The sequence below is a fragment of the Thunnus maccoyii genome, chromosome 12, assembly GCF_910596095.1.
Source record: "Thunnus maccoyii chromosome 12, fThuMac1.1, whole genome shotgun sequence".
NCBI classification, from domain to species: domain Eukaryota; kingdom Metazoa; phylum Chordata; class Actinopteri; order Scombriformes; family Scombridae; genus Thunnus; species Thunnus maccoyii.
This window is the reverse complement of record NC_056544.1, coordinates 24,671,972-24,691,035: the sequence shown is the minus strand read 5'-3', so window position 1 is coordinate 24,691,035 and position 19,064 is coordinate 24,671,972. Positions and strand designations below refer to the sequence as shown.

At 40.5% G+C, this 19,064-nt stretch overlaps 1 protein-coding gene across 2 annotated transcripts in view; it reads left to right on the top strand.

Annotated features, from left to right (window-relative positions):
• Positions 1-19,064, top strand: part of kirrel1b (kirre like nephrin family adhesion molecule 1b) — a 77,072-nt gene that overhangs the window by 26,743 nt on the left and 31,265 nt on the right. The window lies entirely within an intron of this gene.

Below are 19,064 nucleotides of genomic sequence, written 5' to 3'. Positions count from 1 at the left end.
TCCTCCGGTCCAACTCCACAGAGATCGCTTTCATTTCCCTCCTCCCTGCAGCAGTCGGTCACAAAAACACAATTTTTCTCACTGATGACTTTAGAGTAAAAAACCCAAATAAAATATTCATCAAATTGGAAGAGAAGTCCAGGATTTTTTTTTTTTGAAGAGGAGCTGGTGGGATTGAGTGGGTTTGTGTGTGTGTGTGTGTGTGCGCGTGTGTCTGCGTGTGTGTGTTTGTGTAACAAGAAATGGAACTGATGTATCTTTTCTGTGTCACTGCTAATGTCGCATGTCGCAAGAACCTCCAGGGGGCTGCAGTCTACACACACATGCATGCAGACACACTCACATTATTATACATACGGTACACACGCTCATGCACTTTACATGCAAACACACACACCATTCATACACACATAGTATAACCTGCACCCTCACACACACACACACACACACACATCCTCAAATGTACTTTGACCTATACACACAAACACAGCTCACATACTTGCACGCACTCAAATGTTTTCAGAGTCTTTGTGTATACACACACACACACTCACACACACACACACACACACATATACGTGCACACACACTTCATGTCACATTCCTGCACGGCATCATGGGAGTTCAAACTGAACATTGAAGGAGGAATCAATCTGCTGTTGGAATAAAATGGAGAAAATCAATTCTGCTTGTCATAACACACACACACACATACAAACACACACATACAAATGTGCGTGTGTGTGTGTGCACGTGTGTGCGTGTGTACTAATGCAGAGGAGCAGAGGTTGACCTCAGGCTACCAGCTAATTAAAACTGTTCTAGAGAAATGAGGGAGGAAGGGAGGGAAGGAGAGAGGGAGGGAGGGAGGGAGGGAGGGAGGGAGGCGAGGAAAACATAGAGAAAGAGGAATAGTTGAAGAGAAATTGAAAAGAGAGGGAGCGACAGAGGGAGAGAGGAGAGAGAGGAGGAGGAGGAGGAAATGAGAGAAAAAGACTGGAAGGCAAAGAGAGTGAGAAAGAGTTTAGTTGAGTTTTATGGTTTTTTTTGCTGGAGTTTCTCTTTATTTGAAGCGAGGGTCTAAGGACAGAGCATCTCATATGCTGTACAGACTGGAAAGCCCTTTAAGACAAACTTATAATTTTGTGCTTTATAAATAAAAGTATGTGCACAAATGACTGAGTCATGCTCCAAAATTAATAATTTGTGCTAATGTATGAATGAATTACAATTTGACGTAACCTTGTTTAAAGGATGTCAAAGACAACAATGTTTAACAGGCAAAATCTAAAGTAATTAAAATATTTAAATTTTCCTTAATTTAACCTTTATTTAACCTGAAGAACAGCAATTAGATGAAAAAGCTCTTTTGCAAAAGTATCCTGACCAAAGACAGGCTGCATCATAAAGCTACACACAAACAATATAAAAGCAAGTAATGCAGACAGATCACAAACTATCTTTAGTCAATATAAACAACTATACGTGGCCAAAACTATGTGGACATTCAAACATAACTCCTACATGTGATTAACATGGACATTAATAAGGAGTTGCACCTCCTTTGCCATTATTACAGCCTCCGCTCTTCTGGGAAAGCTCTCCACAATATTTTGCATCCTGGCTGCAGGGATTTGCTCCCATTCAGCCACAAGAGCATTAATGATGCTCCTCCATGCCAAACTGTGGAAAACAATTCTTTTTTTGTACATTTCTTGGTGCACAGGGGGCATTGTCATGTTAAAACAGGAAAGAGCTTTCTGCAAATTGTTGCCAAGTTCTTTGTAATGTTTCGTACGCTGACCCTGATGAAGGCTAGAGCCAAAATGCATTGGTCTCACATTAAAGTTGTTCTTTGTACTACTACGAGTTTGACCAGATTTTTTTTTTTTCCCATCTCCATGCACCTTAGAAGTAGTTGTACAAGAAATCCCTACTCTGCCCAAATTTGAAAGCCCACTACTATGTGAAAGAGCATTGTATGTTGTAGCAGCCCCAGACAAGACAGTTCTGCCCACATACATTTGAGAGACAGACAGCGAGAGTGAGAGAGGGAGAAAGTGAGAGAGAGAGCTGGAGTGAGGTCAGCAAACGTGTGAAAGTGTGAACAAACGGAGACACAATGACCTGGATGAGTGGAGGGAAGATCAGAGCTGAGAGAGAAACGAAGAGAGAGAATTAGAAACTAGTTTCATACCATGTACTGTACAGTATGTCATTACTGTTTCCGTTGTTTTTATTATTTACTTCACTCTGTTTTACACTGTTTTTTGATCAAACGTCATGCTAGTGAAGCTTTATTGAACTGAACTCAAACTGTGAGACACGGATTACGGGGGGGGGAAGCTGGGGTGATAAGCGAGCGCGCGACGGAGAAGAAACACGGGACATTCATGTTTTATTCACACAGCAAATATACAATCGATGTCTCTTTATATAATTCATGGCTCATTTTAAATATTTCACTGTCAACAAGCCAATTAGCAATTTTAGAAGGCTGTCTGTGTGTGTGTGTGTCGGCAATTTTCATCATGGGTTTCTGTGTGTGTGCATGTTTGTGAATGTTTCTGAGTTTTTGCATATTTTCCCTTCTCTTTTTGTGTATGTCTGTGTGCACGTGTACCAGTGGTTGTGTGTGTGTGTGTGTGTCTTGGTGTGTTTGTTTGAAACAAGACAGCGCTGCCAAACAGGCTGCTGGATCTGGGCAAAGGAGAGAATGTGTATCGAGGCATTGGAGGAGGAAGAGGAGGAGGGGAAGAAGTATGCGTGCGTGAGGGTTAGGGGGTTCGTAGAAGGAGGAGGAAAGAGTGAAAGCCTAGATTGAAGTTTGATCTGTTTGTTCTCTCCCCCCTTGTCCCACTTACATGTCCCTGTGGAGCCCAGAGAAGGAAGGCAGACTGGTGTGTGTGTGTGTGTGTGTATATGTGTGTGTGTGTGTGTGCACGTGAGACACAGCGACACAACCTCGAAGTGAAAAAAATGAGCCAAAACAGATCAAGATAAACAGATAAACAGACAGATTGAAATAGACAGACTGACAGTGAGATGGGGTAAAGATAAGACAGAGAAGACATGAGCTGGAGAGGGCACAGAGATAGAGAAATGAAGACAGTGGGAAATGAGTTTAGAAAAATCACACACACACACACACACACACACACAGCAGCGGCACAGAGTGATTGACAGAGACCGGCAGACACGCCTACAGACTGAAAAAAGGATGAGCGGAAAGAGTGTGACAGAGGGAAAGGGAAAGACAGAGAGAGACGCAGTGATCCACAGCCGGATACAAATCGAAACAGACAGCAGAGAGACAAACAAAAAGACAGACAGACACACGGACCGAGCGACAGTCACTCGCTGTATTTGTCTGTTTGTGTCCTCGGTTGCTCCGTTAAACACCTTGTGACCAACTGGTTTTGTTAAAGTAATGACCCGAAACATTTTGCATGGATTACTGTAATGTCAGTTTTGCCCACAGTGTGCCTCGACAGCTGTGACTCAGAGAGAAACCCAGTTTATGGAAGCTGTAACATTTGCTGTGAGAAACACAGTGTCTGGTCTTTTGTAGGCAAATCATCTGCAGTGCAAGAAATGCATTTTGTTTGTTTCTTTTGAATAAATAGTAAAAAGAACTCAAGCAGCAACCATCAAGTCTTTATGTTTAAACCAGTGTGGAAAATCTTAATTTCTGTTGGATGCCGGCCCTAAAGAAACTCATGCCGCATCCCGATTCAGGGTTCACATCCTTCTAAGTCTGCATTCCTACACTGTTAACATCCCGAAGACTCAACAAGGCCTGTCCTGTTTCAAAGGCTCCCTTCCAGAGGACTAAAGCAGAGGCTTCTTTTGCACAAATTTGGAAGAAGCTGCCAGTATATCCTTTGCAGCGCTCCATATACCACAATCCATCTCAGGCTGATCAATTGGCTAATGGAGCATACAGGCGATCCTTGTCAACCCATTAGGTCAAACTCATAAGGCTCAGAAATGTTAACAGTCTGTACAACAGACAACATCCTCTGTCTTTTGACTCTTAGTTTGGATAAATAAAAGTAGTAGACAAATGTGGCAGCAGCAGAATTACAATATGGAAAATCACAGTTACTTTACTAGCTAACCTAAAGGTAATGTGTTATATCAAGTACATAAAGTATAATATTACGTAAGTATGAAGCCACAGTATGTGTCCCAGTCAGGAAGATTTGACTGGAAAATGTATCACAACAACTATTGCACTTCCTGCATGCTCATCCCACCTCAGCCCCACTGGGGCTACCCTGTTGCTTAAATTTGGATTTTCCTTGCACAAACAATCTGGCAAGACGGTTGTGAGCAAAAAACCAAACAGTACAGACTGTATGGTATGTCATTGTTTTTTTTTTTTTTCAGTCTCTTGTCACCACAAGCAGTGTTAGCCAGAAAAAAATGGCGCCACCTACAAAAATCAACAGAAAATGAAACTTTATACAGAGGAAATTTGTACAGGAGTCTGAGCTGCTGTGATAGATAGATAGATAGATAGATAGATAGAGAGATAGAGAGAGAGAGAGAGAGAGAGAGAAGGAGAAAGACAGACTCCATTTAGAGCAGTAATCTAACCTATTACCTTAATTCTGCCCTGGCAGTAAATTTCACAAAGATCACTTTTAAAAATGTGTTTTCCTGAACTTAGTTCAGCCTAATTATCAGGGAGAGAAAGTCCTTAAGTCCCCTTAAGGCAAAATACTCGAAAATCACGACTCCCCTAATAGAATCGTGATGTTTAGTCACTGTACTGCAACACCGTTTGATTGACAGATAATCTCTGTGAAATGCAGCAGAGAAACTGCAATTTATAAGTAGCGTGAATGGAAGTAAAACAGGAAACACAAGAATATTGAAGTTTTCCACTTGTTCTTCGGTCATTTGTCTTTGCATGACAGACTGAGCTAAATTATTATTTTAACTTTCTATAATGTCGAAAATTATGATGATTAACAGGCTCAAACAGGCAGAATCATCACTGTCAAATATTGCCTTACGAAATTACTCTTAAATTAAGAATCAGGCAGGGAATACAGATATTCCCTAAACTCCACATCCCAGATCTAAAACATACAGTATCCAAATTAGCACATACAGACCTGAAAGGGTTTTTTTCATATTTTACATTCTTTGCAATAGCAAGATCAGATCTTCAAAGGCTGTAGTAGCTGAGGTATCTTGCACTTACATCAAACAAAAAAAATGATGAATGTTGAATGCTGTTGGGCTGTGAAGTTCTGACAAAAAAGGGCCTCCAACGCACGGCTTTGGCAAGCTTTCACACCCTCTCAATGCAGCTCTATTATATCTTTGCATTAAGAAGTGTAGGAACTGCAAGAAAAAAAAATGTCAGGCAGTAGCTGTGGGAGGAGAAGGGAATTTTAAGTGAATTTTTGAAATGCACGGGGAAAAAAAAAAAAAAAAATGCAAATTAGGTGTGTTTCCATCAGCCGAGTTGAAGAAAATAGATTGAATTTCCACACAGACTTTCAAGAACTGATTTCTGTTTTGCAAGTTGTTATCATGCTTTCGTGTCGGATAGTGTAAGTGATATTTCATGCTTTCATTTTCAAGATGGAAATCAAGGAATGCACTTTGCATACTATAAGGCGCCGACTACAGCTACCCCGGCGCTTTATACATGGGAGAGACAACACATTTTTACTGCGAGGTCACGGTTTACACAGAGTAGCTCACAAAAGAATTTTTTAACCTGCAGAGATTTCTCTTTTTCCCTCAACTGAGCATAAAACTTGACATTTACATTCAGTTTTTTCTAGCTCTTGGAAGGCAGCCCAGCTCTTGTTCCTGCTGCATTACTGGAGTAACACCATGAAAATTCAGTCATTACCGCTGTAACTTATTAACAATTAGATTAAACCGCATGCACATTTCATTCGTGTGGCAGAGGCACTGCTGAGTCTTCCTTCAACTCTTCTTCTTCTTTTTTTTTTTCCTCCATCGTCATTAACATAAAAGTATCCTCATCTGTGTTTGCAGCTGAGCTTTTGTCCTCTTGTTCACAGAGGCTACTGCGAGGTTATTTCTCTTCACCGTTTCACTTCACAGCAGAATCTCATCTCCTTTGCCTCAGTGGAGTTCACATCACCAATTCTTATTGAAGGGGAAATCACACAGCCATTGCTGAGCGAGGTCGTTATTTGGATAATGACTAATCTGCTCCCGACTTAATTCCATTCCTCTGATCCAACGTCCAGGTTGGAGTCAGAGGATGTGGCTAATGATGTGGCTGCAGCATTGTCTGGGAATGCAGAGCATATATGCATGTACACACACACACACCACGCACAGACACACAGACACACAAGAGATACGTACTTGCAGACATTCACTTGTAAGTCACTCACTTGCTCACACACTGTAAGCACTTATATGTATGAGTTCTCTTTAATATCACGCATTGACACACACATTAACCCCATGAACTACGATTTTCCTCTTAAATCCCCCCTTAAGGAAACATTTTTTACACATTATTCTCCAATGTCACGTAAATACTGTTTTCATTCCAGTGCTTCATTGCTCATTTTAAGTGGGATTCAAGCACTACGGCTGTCCCAATACATCAGATAGAGAAAATGTCAGCGTGTTTATATTGTTTTCAAGATGTCGTATTTAATATCTCCGGAAACCGCAGAATTTTGATTAGATCATAAGTCTGTGAGTTTTACGTGTGGTCACACCACATCTATTTGAGTTAAATCAATAGTTTGTGTTAGAGCTACGATGATTAGTGGATTCGTTTATTTTCAAAAAATGAATCACCAACTATTTTGTTATCAATTAATCATTTTGGGTCATTTTGGGTCATTTTTAATGGAAAAAAAATGCCCAAATTCTCTGGTTCCTGCTTCTCAAATGTGAATATTTTCTGGTTTCTTGAGTGTAGATCAGGACAAAACGAGACATTTGAGGACATCATTTTCATGGACATAATTTTTTTTTTGACATTTCATAGATGAAACATAATCAACAGATTTATCGATACAGAAAATAATTGTTACTTGCAGCCCTAGTTTGTATATTAATGGATTAAATATGTGAAAGGAGTTGCTTGACAGTATTGAACACACAGAGAATCATCACCCAACTCTGCAGCTCTCACCTTTTTTATCTGTCTATTTTAGCTGATAGTTTTGGTTTTGCTGCAAATTTACTGTTTGGTTCAGTCTCATTTCTCTCAACAATCCTGTTTGTAACAGCAGCAGAAAAGCTTGAATAAACCTGCCAGGTGCTAAACAGCAGACAGACAAAGTTACCAAAAAAAATGAGTTCTTTTAGATTGATATTTGCTGTCAAGTAATCAACTTTTTGCCAACGCGTTAGCCTTAACAGCTTTATAAGGCAATAATATGTGCAAGCAGCTGACTGGAGTGTTTACCACCAGTGTAAAGTCATAAAAATTAAAACAACTTTAGAGAAACTTGAGCTCAGCCAATAACCAGTGTTTAATAGCATGCAATAATCCCAGTTTAAAAGTTGTTGATATAACTGTAGACTAACTGTTAGGATTGATAAAATTATTAACATAGCATTACCCTTCACCCTAACCCTCGTCATCACATGTCTAAACCCAACCCTTATCCTAACCTCAACCCGAAAACCAAATTTAAACCCCCAGACGGCGAAGTCTAGCCAAACTGTCCTCACCTCACAAACTTGTCCTCACTCTCAAGGCTTCACATTGGTCCTCACAAAGATAGAAGTACGAGAAAACACACACACACACACACACACACACACACACACACACACACACATTCATCCGTGCACTTGGTCTAATTTTTATCGGATGCAACATTCACAGCATTGACCTGCTCACTCATACGCACTCGCTCCCACATGCACCAAAAAACACATCCACACAAACACACAAACATAAACCCCCTCTCTCTCCTCGCACACACACAAACACACACACACACACACACACACACACACACACACACAATTGCCCTCGTCTTCTCACATGCTTTTTCACTCTGTGCTCATTTGGTGATGTTAATGCTTGCAGACATGTACAGTGTGCTCTAACAGTGGAGGGAGGGGTGTGTGTGTGTGCGTGCGTGTGTGTGTCTGTGTGTTTGTGTTTTAGCGTGTGTGCGGTGCGTATGTGCGAATGCGAGTGTGCGTACATGTGTGTGTACTTACCGCTCTTAAAAACCAATTAACAGCGCACAGCAGCAGCCACCCCCCACTCCTCCAAATGAAGAGGTGAATTAAACATCACCAAGACCAGATGGAAAGAAATCAGAGAGAGAAAGAGAGAGGGATGAATAATTGAAGACAGAGGAGATCATAAAAAAAAAGGGGAAATAAAACTGAAATAAGAGATGAAATGAAATGTAAGAAAGCAGAAGTCAATTAGAGAGACTGAGAGAGAGCTGCAGGGTGAAGCAGATAGGAAGAGAGGGGAGGGATTGCAGTGTGTTTGTGTGTGTGTGTGCGTATGTTTGGGAGCATGTTTGGGAGCATGTGCACACAGTGTTTGCGTGTGTGTGTGTCTCTCCTGCCAGTTTTCCGGCAAAAGAGTCAAACTATAGACAACCCAGTTGTTTGAAGTTCACAGCAGCATAATCAGGTTGGTTGCAGTACAGCGATGATTAGACCACACTACTGTCGTTAACGAAGCTGAACTTCAATACCACTTCACCACCGTTCTGTACGAATGTGTTTCTATATGTGTGTGACAGAGAGAACAAATAACCTGTGAACCATGTGCCAGTTTCCCAAAAGGGTTTTACAAGCACTGCCTACAGGCATATCACACATGGTCATGGATCGGTATGCATGGATCGCAAGTATGGTGTTTGTTTTGATTAGTAAAAAAAAAAAAAAAAATGGGAAAGCCGCATACTCATGACTACGATGCATTTATTTAAACAAGTAATGATCAGCGTTTCGGCAGTTATGAATGTGTGGCTTTCCTTTTCTTTTTTTTTTTATGTCTGCCTGTGAGCCAGCATCTCGCTAGAGTCGCTATACATTTTTCTTCAGGGTTTTTTTTTTCTGTTGTTTTGATTAGTGAAACATGAGAAGAAAAAAATATCATGTTGCGAATTGCAGCCTGCATTTTGCACATTTGGTGAAACAGGCCCCTGCCTTTCATCTATTGCTTTATGCCATATAGTATGAGTAAAAAATAACAGTCAGACCTTCGTACATACGTGTATTTGTACAATCAGCCTACAGTACATCTGCATATTTTAAAAGTAACAATAGAAGAAAGAATACAGATCATAGACTTGTTTAATTTTCACCTTTAAGGGCTTTAAATTCTGGTTTATCACAACTTTGGTCTTATTTTCTTACCGTCGGTCAACATTGCTATCAGTAATAAAAGGATTGCACTCACCGAGTTCATTACTGAGATCTGGAAACACAGCAAGGTTTCAAAGGGCAAGAAACACAAGCAGTCAGATCATCAAACAGGTCGTGGAGGAGACAACAAAGGCGAACAGTAAAATTATTACCCGCACTGTGCATTTTAAATATCCATCTCAGTTTACTGACAGTTCTCTCACTTCAACCTTTTGATGTAGGCTTGGCTTGTTATCATTGTGAGCGCTCACAGTTTTCCTGTGCAGTTAGGGATCATTACCAACATATCTGGTGCACTCGCTTGTGATTTCACTATAACTCTCGATATAAAGTTATAAAGTTGGCTTGTTTAATGCATTTCTGATCATCTGGTCACTCATGTTCCTTGCGATAGTGATGTAGTCATGTTCCCAGACATCAGTAGATACAAAGAAAAACAAGACAGACGTTGTAATTAACTGGAATCATCCTTTAATACTTTTTTTTTTATATCAACAGATTTTGCTGTAATCACCATTTTTCCTTTTGTTTCCACTATTTTCCTTCTCTACATGCTTTGGCAAATGTTCACTATTTCACATGTTAAAATTGGAAAATGGACTTGATAAAAAATTGGAATTAAAAGTGAGAGAAAGAGAGAAGCAGCACTACTTCTATTATCCTTAATTTCCTTTGGCCCAGGAATGCAAATCCTCACATTATTTACATATAAATAAATAAGTTAAGTGTGTGTGTGTGTGTGTGTGATAGAGAGTATGCTGTACAGTATATGTGTGACTGCATGTGACTGTGCATATATCTCTGTGTGTGCATGTTTGAACACCTCTGTGTTGTCTCACAGTGATTTTGAGAGTGTAACTGAGTAAATCTGTGTGTGATTGAATGCATTTAGACTTGAACGTGTGTTCACCTCTACAGGCATTTGTGTAATTTGTATAACGCGTGTGTGCAGTTATTGTTCCCGCTTAAGTATTTGTATGTTTACTTGGCACTTGTGAATCATGCATCCAGTTGTCTGTGTAACTTCGTGCACTGTCAGTGTGAGGATGAGTTTGTGGATATACTCATTGGTAATTGCCCCTGGATGAGTTTGTGAGAGTGTGTGTGTGTGTGTGTGCGCCCCTGTGTGAGTTTGTGTGTGCGTGTGATTTCCAATAACTGCTTGGTTTGCTCAGCGTCACGCTGCTCCTCTGCTCTGCTGGAAGTGTTTGTGAGGGGAAATAAAAGCAGCGTTAGGAAGAGAGGGGGACACTGGGAAATCACTGAGATACTGTTTACAGCAAACACCGAGCGAGCCGGGACGCACGGCGACAAAGTTATGATCTTTGCGTCTGTCCCTCTGTGTCTGTCTGACTGAGTCCTTCTCTGTCTTTCTGCCAGCTCTTGTCTTCGTCTATGTCAGTTTAATGCCGTGTACTTCGGGCGCATAAATGTTACATGAACCATATTTCCAAAACATCAAAATAAACAAGGCAGCGGTGAACATATTGTCTCACAGAATGATGCAGTCGCCCCTCACAGCCAATCAGAAACAAACAGGTTGCTGCCTTTGTTTGTAAATGACTGGAGGGACACATGGCTTTGTAATGTGACAGAATTAGATGACTTTCCTGTGATTACTTTGTGTGTGCACTGTGTTGTACGTTGTATGTGTCTAGCCTTCCTATATACTCTACTACAGACCTTAATGGACTGTAAATGTATTTGTATAAGGAAGTTAAATACAACAGAAACATTCAAATGACAAACACCAATTAAGAAACAGTTCAAAAAGATGCAATGATGCATTTAAACATTGCTTGCATACATATGTACTGTATCAAATTCAGATTCTGTCTCTTTAATTCAGCTCTTGTCTCCTTTTTGTTATCTTATGACATTCTTTCATGCAACCACTTTTTTTCCCACTTGTGTTATTTCTCATCTGTAAACTGCGTTTTAAAAAAAAAAAAAAGCAAGTGGCTGAACTGACGGGGGTCATATTGTTTCTGTTTCATCTGGGAGATGATGAAATATGATCCAGAAAGTCTAGTTTGAGTAATAGATCAATGAGTTTTAAGGCCTATCAGGCGCCATAACATCGCACAGCTGTTATAATATCAGACAGGGTTTAACAACTCTTGAAAGTAGTTACCGTGACAGTCATGCTATTATCTTTCAGTGAGACTAATATGCAGAAACAGTAGAAATATGGTGTTTACACTAAGTAGCAATCTACCAGGAATGTGCATTTGCACATATTTGATCGGCAACGTCTTGCCCAAAGACAATGAATCGAAACAAAAGTTCAGCCACATTTAACTTTTCTGCCAGATCATCCCTACTGTGCCAACACAGTGGCCTCATTGAAATGAATGAGTGGGCTGCATTTTTGCACACAGTCTTATTGTCTGCCTGAAAACGGGCTTCGCTGTGTCTGTCACAGCAGGTGCAAGAACAGCAACAGGGATACATTTGGAAGGACCCAAATGCAGACATCAGAGGCAGAACTTGATGCGGTTCAGTGATTTAATTCACAAACAAAGGTTTATGGGATTGTGAGGCAGGCAAGGGTCAAAACCAGAGAAGGCAGACCAAACAGATAAACAAATCTGACAAAGAGCAGACAAGAATCAAAAATCCAATAAACAGGCGAGGTCCAAAACAGGCAGGTAACAGGTCTCAGGTACAACAGATGAACAGAACACTGATACAGAGGATAGAGAGCAAGACACGAAGCACGTGGCGACTTAACCATCTGGCAGAGAGCAATGAAAGTGGGCTGATATAAGTAGCGAGCGGCTGATGAGGGAATGAGTTGCAGGTAAGGAGTGGGCGGAGTAGGCCAGGTAACTGCAGGACTAATCAGAAGCGGGAACAGGTGTGTCGATGGGTAAAAGGAGGGAAAGTTTGAGGGCATCTGGTGGACACCTTGAGGATGGCAGGTCTGAGGAGTTGGAGGAAAGTACATGGCCTGGGAGAAGTGAGCAGGGTCTGGAGACAGACTGAGAGTAACGCAGAGGGACTGAGGAGCAGATTGTGACAGTGTCTGATGTGGGTTGAAATTTAATATTCAAAAATGTTACAGAAAGTTTTAAGCATTGACAGCGCTGCTTTTCATGTTTTCATCCCAAGAAGGAATCCACTCTTTTGCAATATAGTGCACCAACTGATCGTTAGGAAATGATGATAAAAGATGAAATCCGGTGATATTTCAAGGTTGACAGATGTTGTACGGTTGAAAAGTTTAAAGCCTTTTGTACCTTTTGTGCAGTGAGACAGAACCTGATCCGGTATTTATTCAGAAAATGAAAACATTTTCCATTTAGAAAAGTGTCTAAACTTTTTTTTTTGCAGTGTTGAGGAATCCTATTATATGATTTCAATGTATTTTCCTGTTTCCACTCAACTGTCTGAGTGCAATAGTGTGCCAGAAAATGTCAGTTTATTATATTTTTGTATATTATTTTCAGCTAATAGTTTTTTTTCTGTCTCTCCATCCTTGCTTTTTCTTATCATCACTCTTCTGTTTTTCTGTGACCATCCCTCGTTCCCTCTCTCTCTCTCTCTCATACACACACACACACACACACACACACACACACATACAATTCCCTCTCTTTCCTCTCTCTCATGCAAACACCTTTTTTTTTTTTTTTACTCTCCCATCCACACTTTGCCCTTTGCTGCCTTTTCAGAAATGGCAAATATATGCACACGGCATACACACACACACACACACACACACACACACACACACACACAACAATGACAGATATGTATGCAGGCATGCGTGTAAACACAGACAATACTCACACACACACACGCACGCACACATAAAACACACATAGACACAGCATGCTCTATCCTGCCTGAGAGTGGTGTGTGTGGTAGTTGAAATGGGAGCGAGCTGTAGCCCGGAGGCAGAGCTGGGACGTGAATACACGGAGAGAGGGTCAGCGTGGCGGTTTGGGGGGGGCGGGGGTGGGGGTTAGGAGGATGAAGGCTTCAGGGTGTGGAGGACTTCAGTTTAGGGTTACAAACCTTACAAACTGTCCTTTCATTTCTACATAGGAAATGTCTGCTGCAGGACTTTGTATTTGGCTTCTGGTGGCCATAGTGGAAGTCTGTTTTCAGTTCTGTGACAACGTCTAATAAGATGACAAGATCAAGGCAGTTAAAATATCTTTCCTCCTGTTTACTGCACAATAGTCACGATGACAGATAAAATGATTGTTGCTGTGATAATTTTCCAGAGTTGTCTGACTGCTGACAAAGTGTTTTTTATGTTTTTTACAAGGAAGCTATCTCAGTTCCTTCCTTTTCATCTTAACCTGAACTCCCAACGATGGCAATTCATGAGATTTAATTTGATTTGAGTGAGCAGAGTTGACATTTAGCCTAGAACGCTAGAAAAGACAGTCATTGTATGAGAAGTGTTGCCTGAAAGACTATTTCATAAATTCATGTAGCCTGAACTTACTCTTTTTTTTTCCTTTTCTTTCTTAACCCTGAGCCGATAAAGAACTTGTGAAGTGCCTGGAAAATGTGAAGTTACCTGATAGTATTAACTTCTGTCAATCACCACAAAGACAAGACAGTTAAAGGGATTGTGACAAATGCTAAAGGTCAACATACATCAGTACAATATGCATCATTGTGGGTTAATGTAAGGATACATTACTGTCCTGTCTCATTGAGAGGCATCAAAAGCATTACATCAACTCCCATGAATGGCTTATTCCAGCTGCTGCTCTTCTAGCGAGACTGTCATCCCCAAAAAGAAAATAACAACAATCGTTTGTGAAAATGCCTGAAACCAACCTCTATTTATGCTTAGTGGCAAAGACCTATAATAGCTGTTTGAATTATGACTTGCTGTCCGTCCCTGGTTGGAGCTGGGATGAGCATGAAACTCTCCCAATTGAGTCATCAGTACTAAAAATGAGGAATTGCTTTAGAATATATCTGGCTCTTTGATAAAGTCATAAAAACTTTGTGGGAGATGTGAACTATTACTCCCAAGGTGCATTTCTGTAAGACACATCTAATCACCGAGCCTGCTAACGGTGGGCGGGAGATAAACTGATAATACAATCTCCAACAACAATTTAGTTTTGAATTGTGTGTCAGTTTTGGATTTATTCAGAAACTAAATTCTGTTTTGTTCACAAATTCAGCAACAAGGTGTTTTTATTTCGCTTCAGCTTTGATTTGCTCCTCTAACTGGATTCTTCTCCGCAGCAAAACCCATGAGCGAAACGATGCTCATGGGTATTGTGGTGTTTAGATCCGACCGCTATACCAAACTGACGGACAAAACATAATTTCTCAGGAAGGAAGATGAAACAATTAAAACTGTTGGTTATAACAGAACAGGATTTTTACATAAAAAAAAAACACTTCTGGAACCAGTGGCTCCCAACACTTAGCAACACTAGAGACCCTCATAGATGGATGTGCAGACAAAGTGTCAGACTTTGACATGAGCGTTAAAGTCTGACTCATTCATGCACTACACAGACTTTGTCCCTTTATAATAACGACACCTGATTTCCTCCCATTAGCTCCCGTCATGATTATTACAGCAGCTAGAGGGCTTCTGTTACATGAACATTTGCTTAAACGACTGATCCTGTCATTTTTCTTAGGAGAACACTCTCTTTTCTCACCACTCCGGTTAAGTTTTGAATGGGCACAAAAACGATGAGGTCAAAGAAAGATCATCGTCTGGGTTAAAACCACGACTGGTGCATGTCGCCCATTTTTTGAAAGTCACTTTAAAGATGTATGACTTTGCTATCAGTCAGTCTTTGCTGTTTATTTTTGCCGTTCACCCAGATTTCAACTCACAAGTCTGTTTGTGTTTTTAGTACCACTACTCTATGCCGAGAATGTGAATTTTATCCGCTGTATCTAAATACTTGCGCTCATGTATAATGGAATATGTAGACATTTTTAGAGCACAGTAAGATGTGTATGAGTTACATTTAAAACTCAAGTGTATAACTTGATAAAGGGTTAGTTATATAGTACTTGTATAGATGTTTAAATCATTGTAAGCCCTCAGATGTAATGGTGGAAAAAAAGTGGACAAAGTGAATTAAAGATACTAAGGGTTAATATGTTTGGACACTGATGCTGTTATTACAAAAGTCTGTCTATTGTACCACTGGGTCATTATGCAATGAGAGGGAGAGAGAGAGGAAGCGAAGATACAGGCCTACCTAACAACATCCCTCAGGGTAATGACGCAGGGAGGTTAAGATGAAGAGAAGGAGAAAAAAGAAAGGAGGAGGAAGAATGAGGAGGCTAGAAATACAGACAACGGCTTAGGAAAGGAATACAAAGACAGGAGAAAGGAAAAGGTGGGAAGAAAAGAGAAGAATAGAAAGAGGCACGGAGAAAGAAATCGTCAAAGATATATGATAGATCAAGAGGCTGAGGGAAGAAGAAAAGAGATGCGGTGGAGAGCTAGAGGTAGAGAGGTGAGAGAGGGATGGAGGGAAGAAAATGATGGAGAGAAGAGAGAAAGAAAGAGATGTACTGAGAGAAAAATAGTGACATGTTAAAAGACAGAAAGCGGATGAGATGCTATGTTGAGAAAAGAAAAAAAAGAAAGACAGGTAAAGAGAAAATGAGGATGGAAAGCATAAGAAAGAAAAAAAATAAGAAAAGAGGATGACAGGATAAGGACAGGAGAGGTAAGTCTGGGAAAGAGCAAGTAGGGGACGAAAGCAAGAGAGAAGAAGAAGAAAAGGAGAGGAAGAAACGGGAGAAGAGAAATAAAGAGAGGGGAGGAAGGGAGGAGGAGAGAAGCGAGTGAGCACACGGGAGAGGAAATAGATGGAGAATTTGAAAGTGGAGAGGGCGGGAGGGAATGTTAGAGGGGAGAGAGATAGAGAAGGAATGTGTGTGCGTATGTGTGTGTGTGTGTGTGTGTGTGTGGTGTGTGTGTGTGTGTGTGTGTGTGTGTGTGTGTGTGTGTGTTGGGGGGAGGAAGGTGGGGGGGTATCCCGTAGGGTTAATTACATCTCTGTTCTCTGTCAGTGCAGCTCTCTCCTCCGCAATCTGAGTCCCTGTTGCAGGCTGACAGGCCACACACACACACACACACACACACACACACACACATACACAAATCAGCACACTAATATATAGCCACACACTCACAAACACACATACACACACTCGAATATCATGACACACAAACAGAAATGTTTTCTGTCTCCTCCTTTTTGTCCTTCTGTCACAATTTCTTCATCTCTCTCTCTCTCTCACACACACACACACACACACACACACACACACACACATACACACACACACAAGTCAGTCCCAGGAGAACATGCGTTGTTCTGTGCGGAGTTATACACGAAGAAGAGGGCCCTTACTCATAATAGCTGTTAATTTTGCATAAATCATGCATAACATGACCCACATGTAAATCACTCATGTCAGCAGGATATCACATCCCAGCAGCTTCTTCTTCTTCTTCTCTGTGGGAAGCAGCAGCAGCAGCAGCAGCAGCAGCAGCTTCCATATTCACTGTTTTGTCTCTGTGTTTATGACTTTGACTTAAAAGAGCTTGAAAGAGAGAAAGATGCAACCTGGGAACGTCACAATCGGTTTTTAATGCAATAAAAAGTGGATGTTTTGGCTCCTCCATCAGGGTTGTTTAACATACTAAGAAGAAATAAAATCATTTTCTGACATTCTTCATTTATATAATAGACTGAATCTAAGAATAAATTTAGAAGATCAACTTGTTTTGACAAGTTTTGACTTGTCCAACACAGATTTTGTGTGAGTGACACCTGCACAAAAAGTGAGTTGATACCTGATTTTTACAAACCTCTTCATCTGTTTGTACATGTTGGTGTGATGTTGGATGATGTATTCCAGCTGTTATTCTTTAATGAAGTGATTTTGTTGTATCTGTGTTGTTCAAACCGCCTTTGTGTGAAAATATGTTCAAGGTGAAGAAAGTGATAATGATGACAGTTTTTGCTTGTAGAGACAAAGACAGACTTGTACCACTCACTCAACATTTAACATCTTGGAACTGCATTGCATTTTGGTCTAATGAGGCTTTTTTTGAGTTGCAAAAAATTGGTATCAGTGTGTCTTCTCTTGTAGATTACTCCCTGTTTGACTGTTTAAAGTGTAGTTTGGGAGTTGAAGTCAAAGGTCAGAAGTGGTTGGCATAAATAACGACTTTTACAGTAGTGTTACGCAGTCGACAGGGAGAGGAAAGATAAGGCGGATTCGAACTGGACCTGTTTGACTGTTTAAACATCAGAGAGCAGAAAACGGTGGCTGTAATAAGAAGCCAGCGCACTTTAATTTGGGGAACTGACAACAAACGTAATTCAGTAAAAAAAGTAACTTAAATAACACATTTCAAAACCTGGGTTTCAAAGGATTCACGGTCATAAATGAAAGAATGTAAGTCACAGAAAAAGGGAAATCAAACAAAACAATTAAATACAACTGATACATGAATGAATTAATGAATTAATAGTGTTCAAAGAAGTTAAAAAGAAGTCAGGGTGAGTAAGAGCATCAATAAAATGTCCAAGAGAAGAAAAAAAAAGGTAATGAGATGAGATTTCAAACTCCTTAACACCCAGAAGAAGATGGTTACATATTGTAACCCTGGAGACATGACAACAAAAGCTCGGTCACCACAAAACCAGATGTACACTACAAAGGTTTTGGGCCATCAGAAAAAAAAAAGGTTCTGTTATAAAAATATATTATAAAAGCAATAAAGCAATATCTCAACATCATCTTTTTGCCAGAAGAAGAGAAAGAAAAACGCAACAAAACAAGAGCTACTTTAACAATAGTAAAACGCTTTAAGACAGATTTTCCTTTATCTTCAAAAAGATAACACAGCTATCGGCTTACAGTCACAGCAGTTGTCTTCTCGATTCACTATGCAAAAGGAAAGTTGATGAAAACATCAAAGTGCCTCTTGTGAAGTCTGAGGATTCCTGCCTTCAATGAAGGAGGCCTCCTCACAAATAACATGACAGGTCATGTAATCCTCCTGACAAATCAGTAAATCTCCCCGTTGTTTGCACCTTTGTGGTTGAATCCCACTGAGACGTGTCCCTCAGAGCCACGGCCTGCTTTATTAACCAGTTTTGCCTTAATTAGCTAATAGGATTGTTTTAACCATGATCCAAGAACAGAATAGCCCATGGGAAGACAAACACCAACTATGTGGAAGTGTGTGTGTGTGTGTGTGTGTGTGTGTGTGTGTTTATATGTGCGTGGATGATCAGCTTTGTGACTCAATGTGCAATTACATGTGCGTGAAATACTCAGTGAGGTGTGTGTGCCTGTGTATGAGTGCATAAATTGGGTGTGATTCAGTGTTGCGTGTGTGCAGGAGCTTCTGTTTGTATAAGATTCAGAGTGTTCAGTGTGTGTGCGCTCGTGCACGTGCGTGTACATGTGTCATCTAAAGCACCACAGTCTCCTTCTCTGCCTTAATTAACAAGCCTTCTTGCAAGACTTTCTCTGGAATATGAAACAATTTTACCTGATGATGCAAACGGCTGAAAACAGAGCCGGGTTAGTGCCTCGCCTCCTCACCTGACACTTTCTCTTTATGCGAGAGCGTTAATGTATGCCTGCGCTACACTTGTAGTTTTTATATCCGTGTATTTTAGTGGCGCTGCAATAGCCAAAAGGCTTATTTTGCT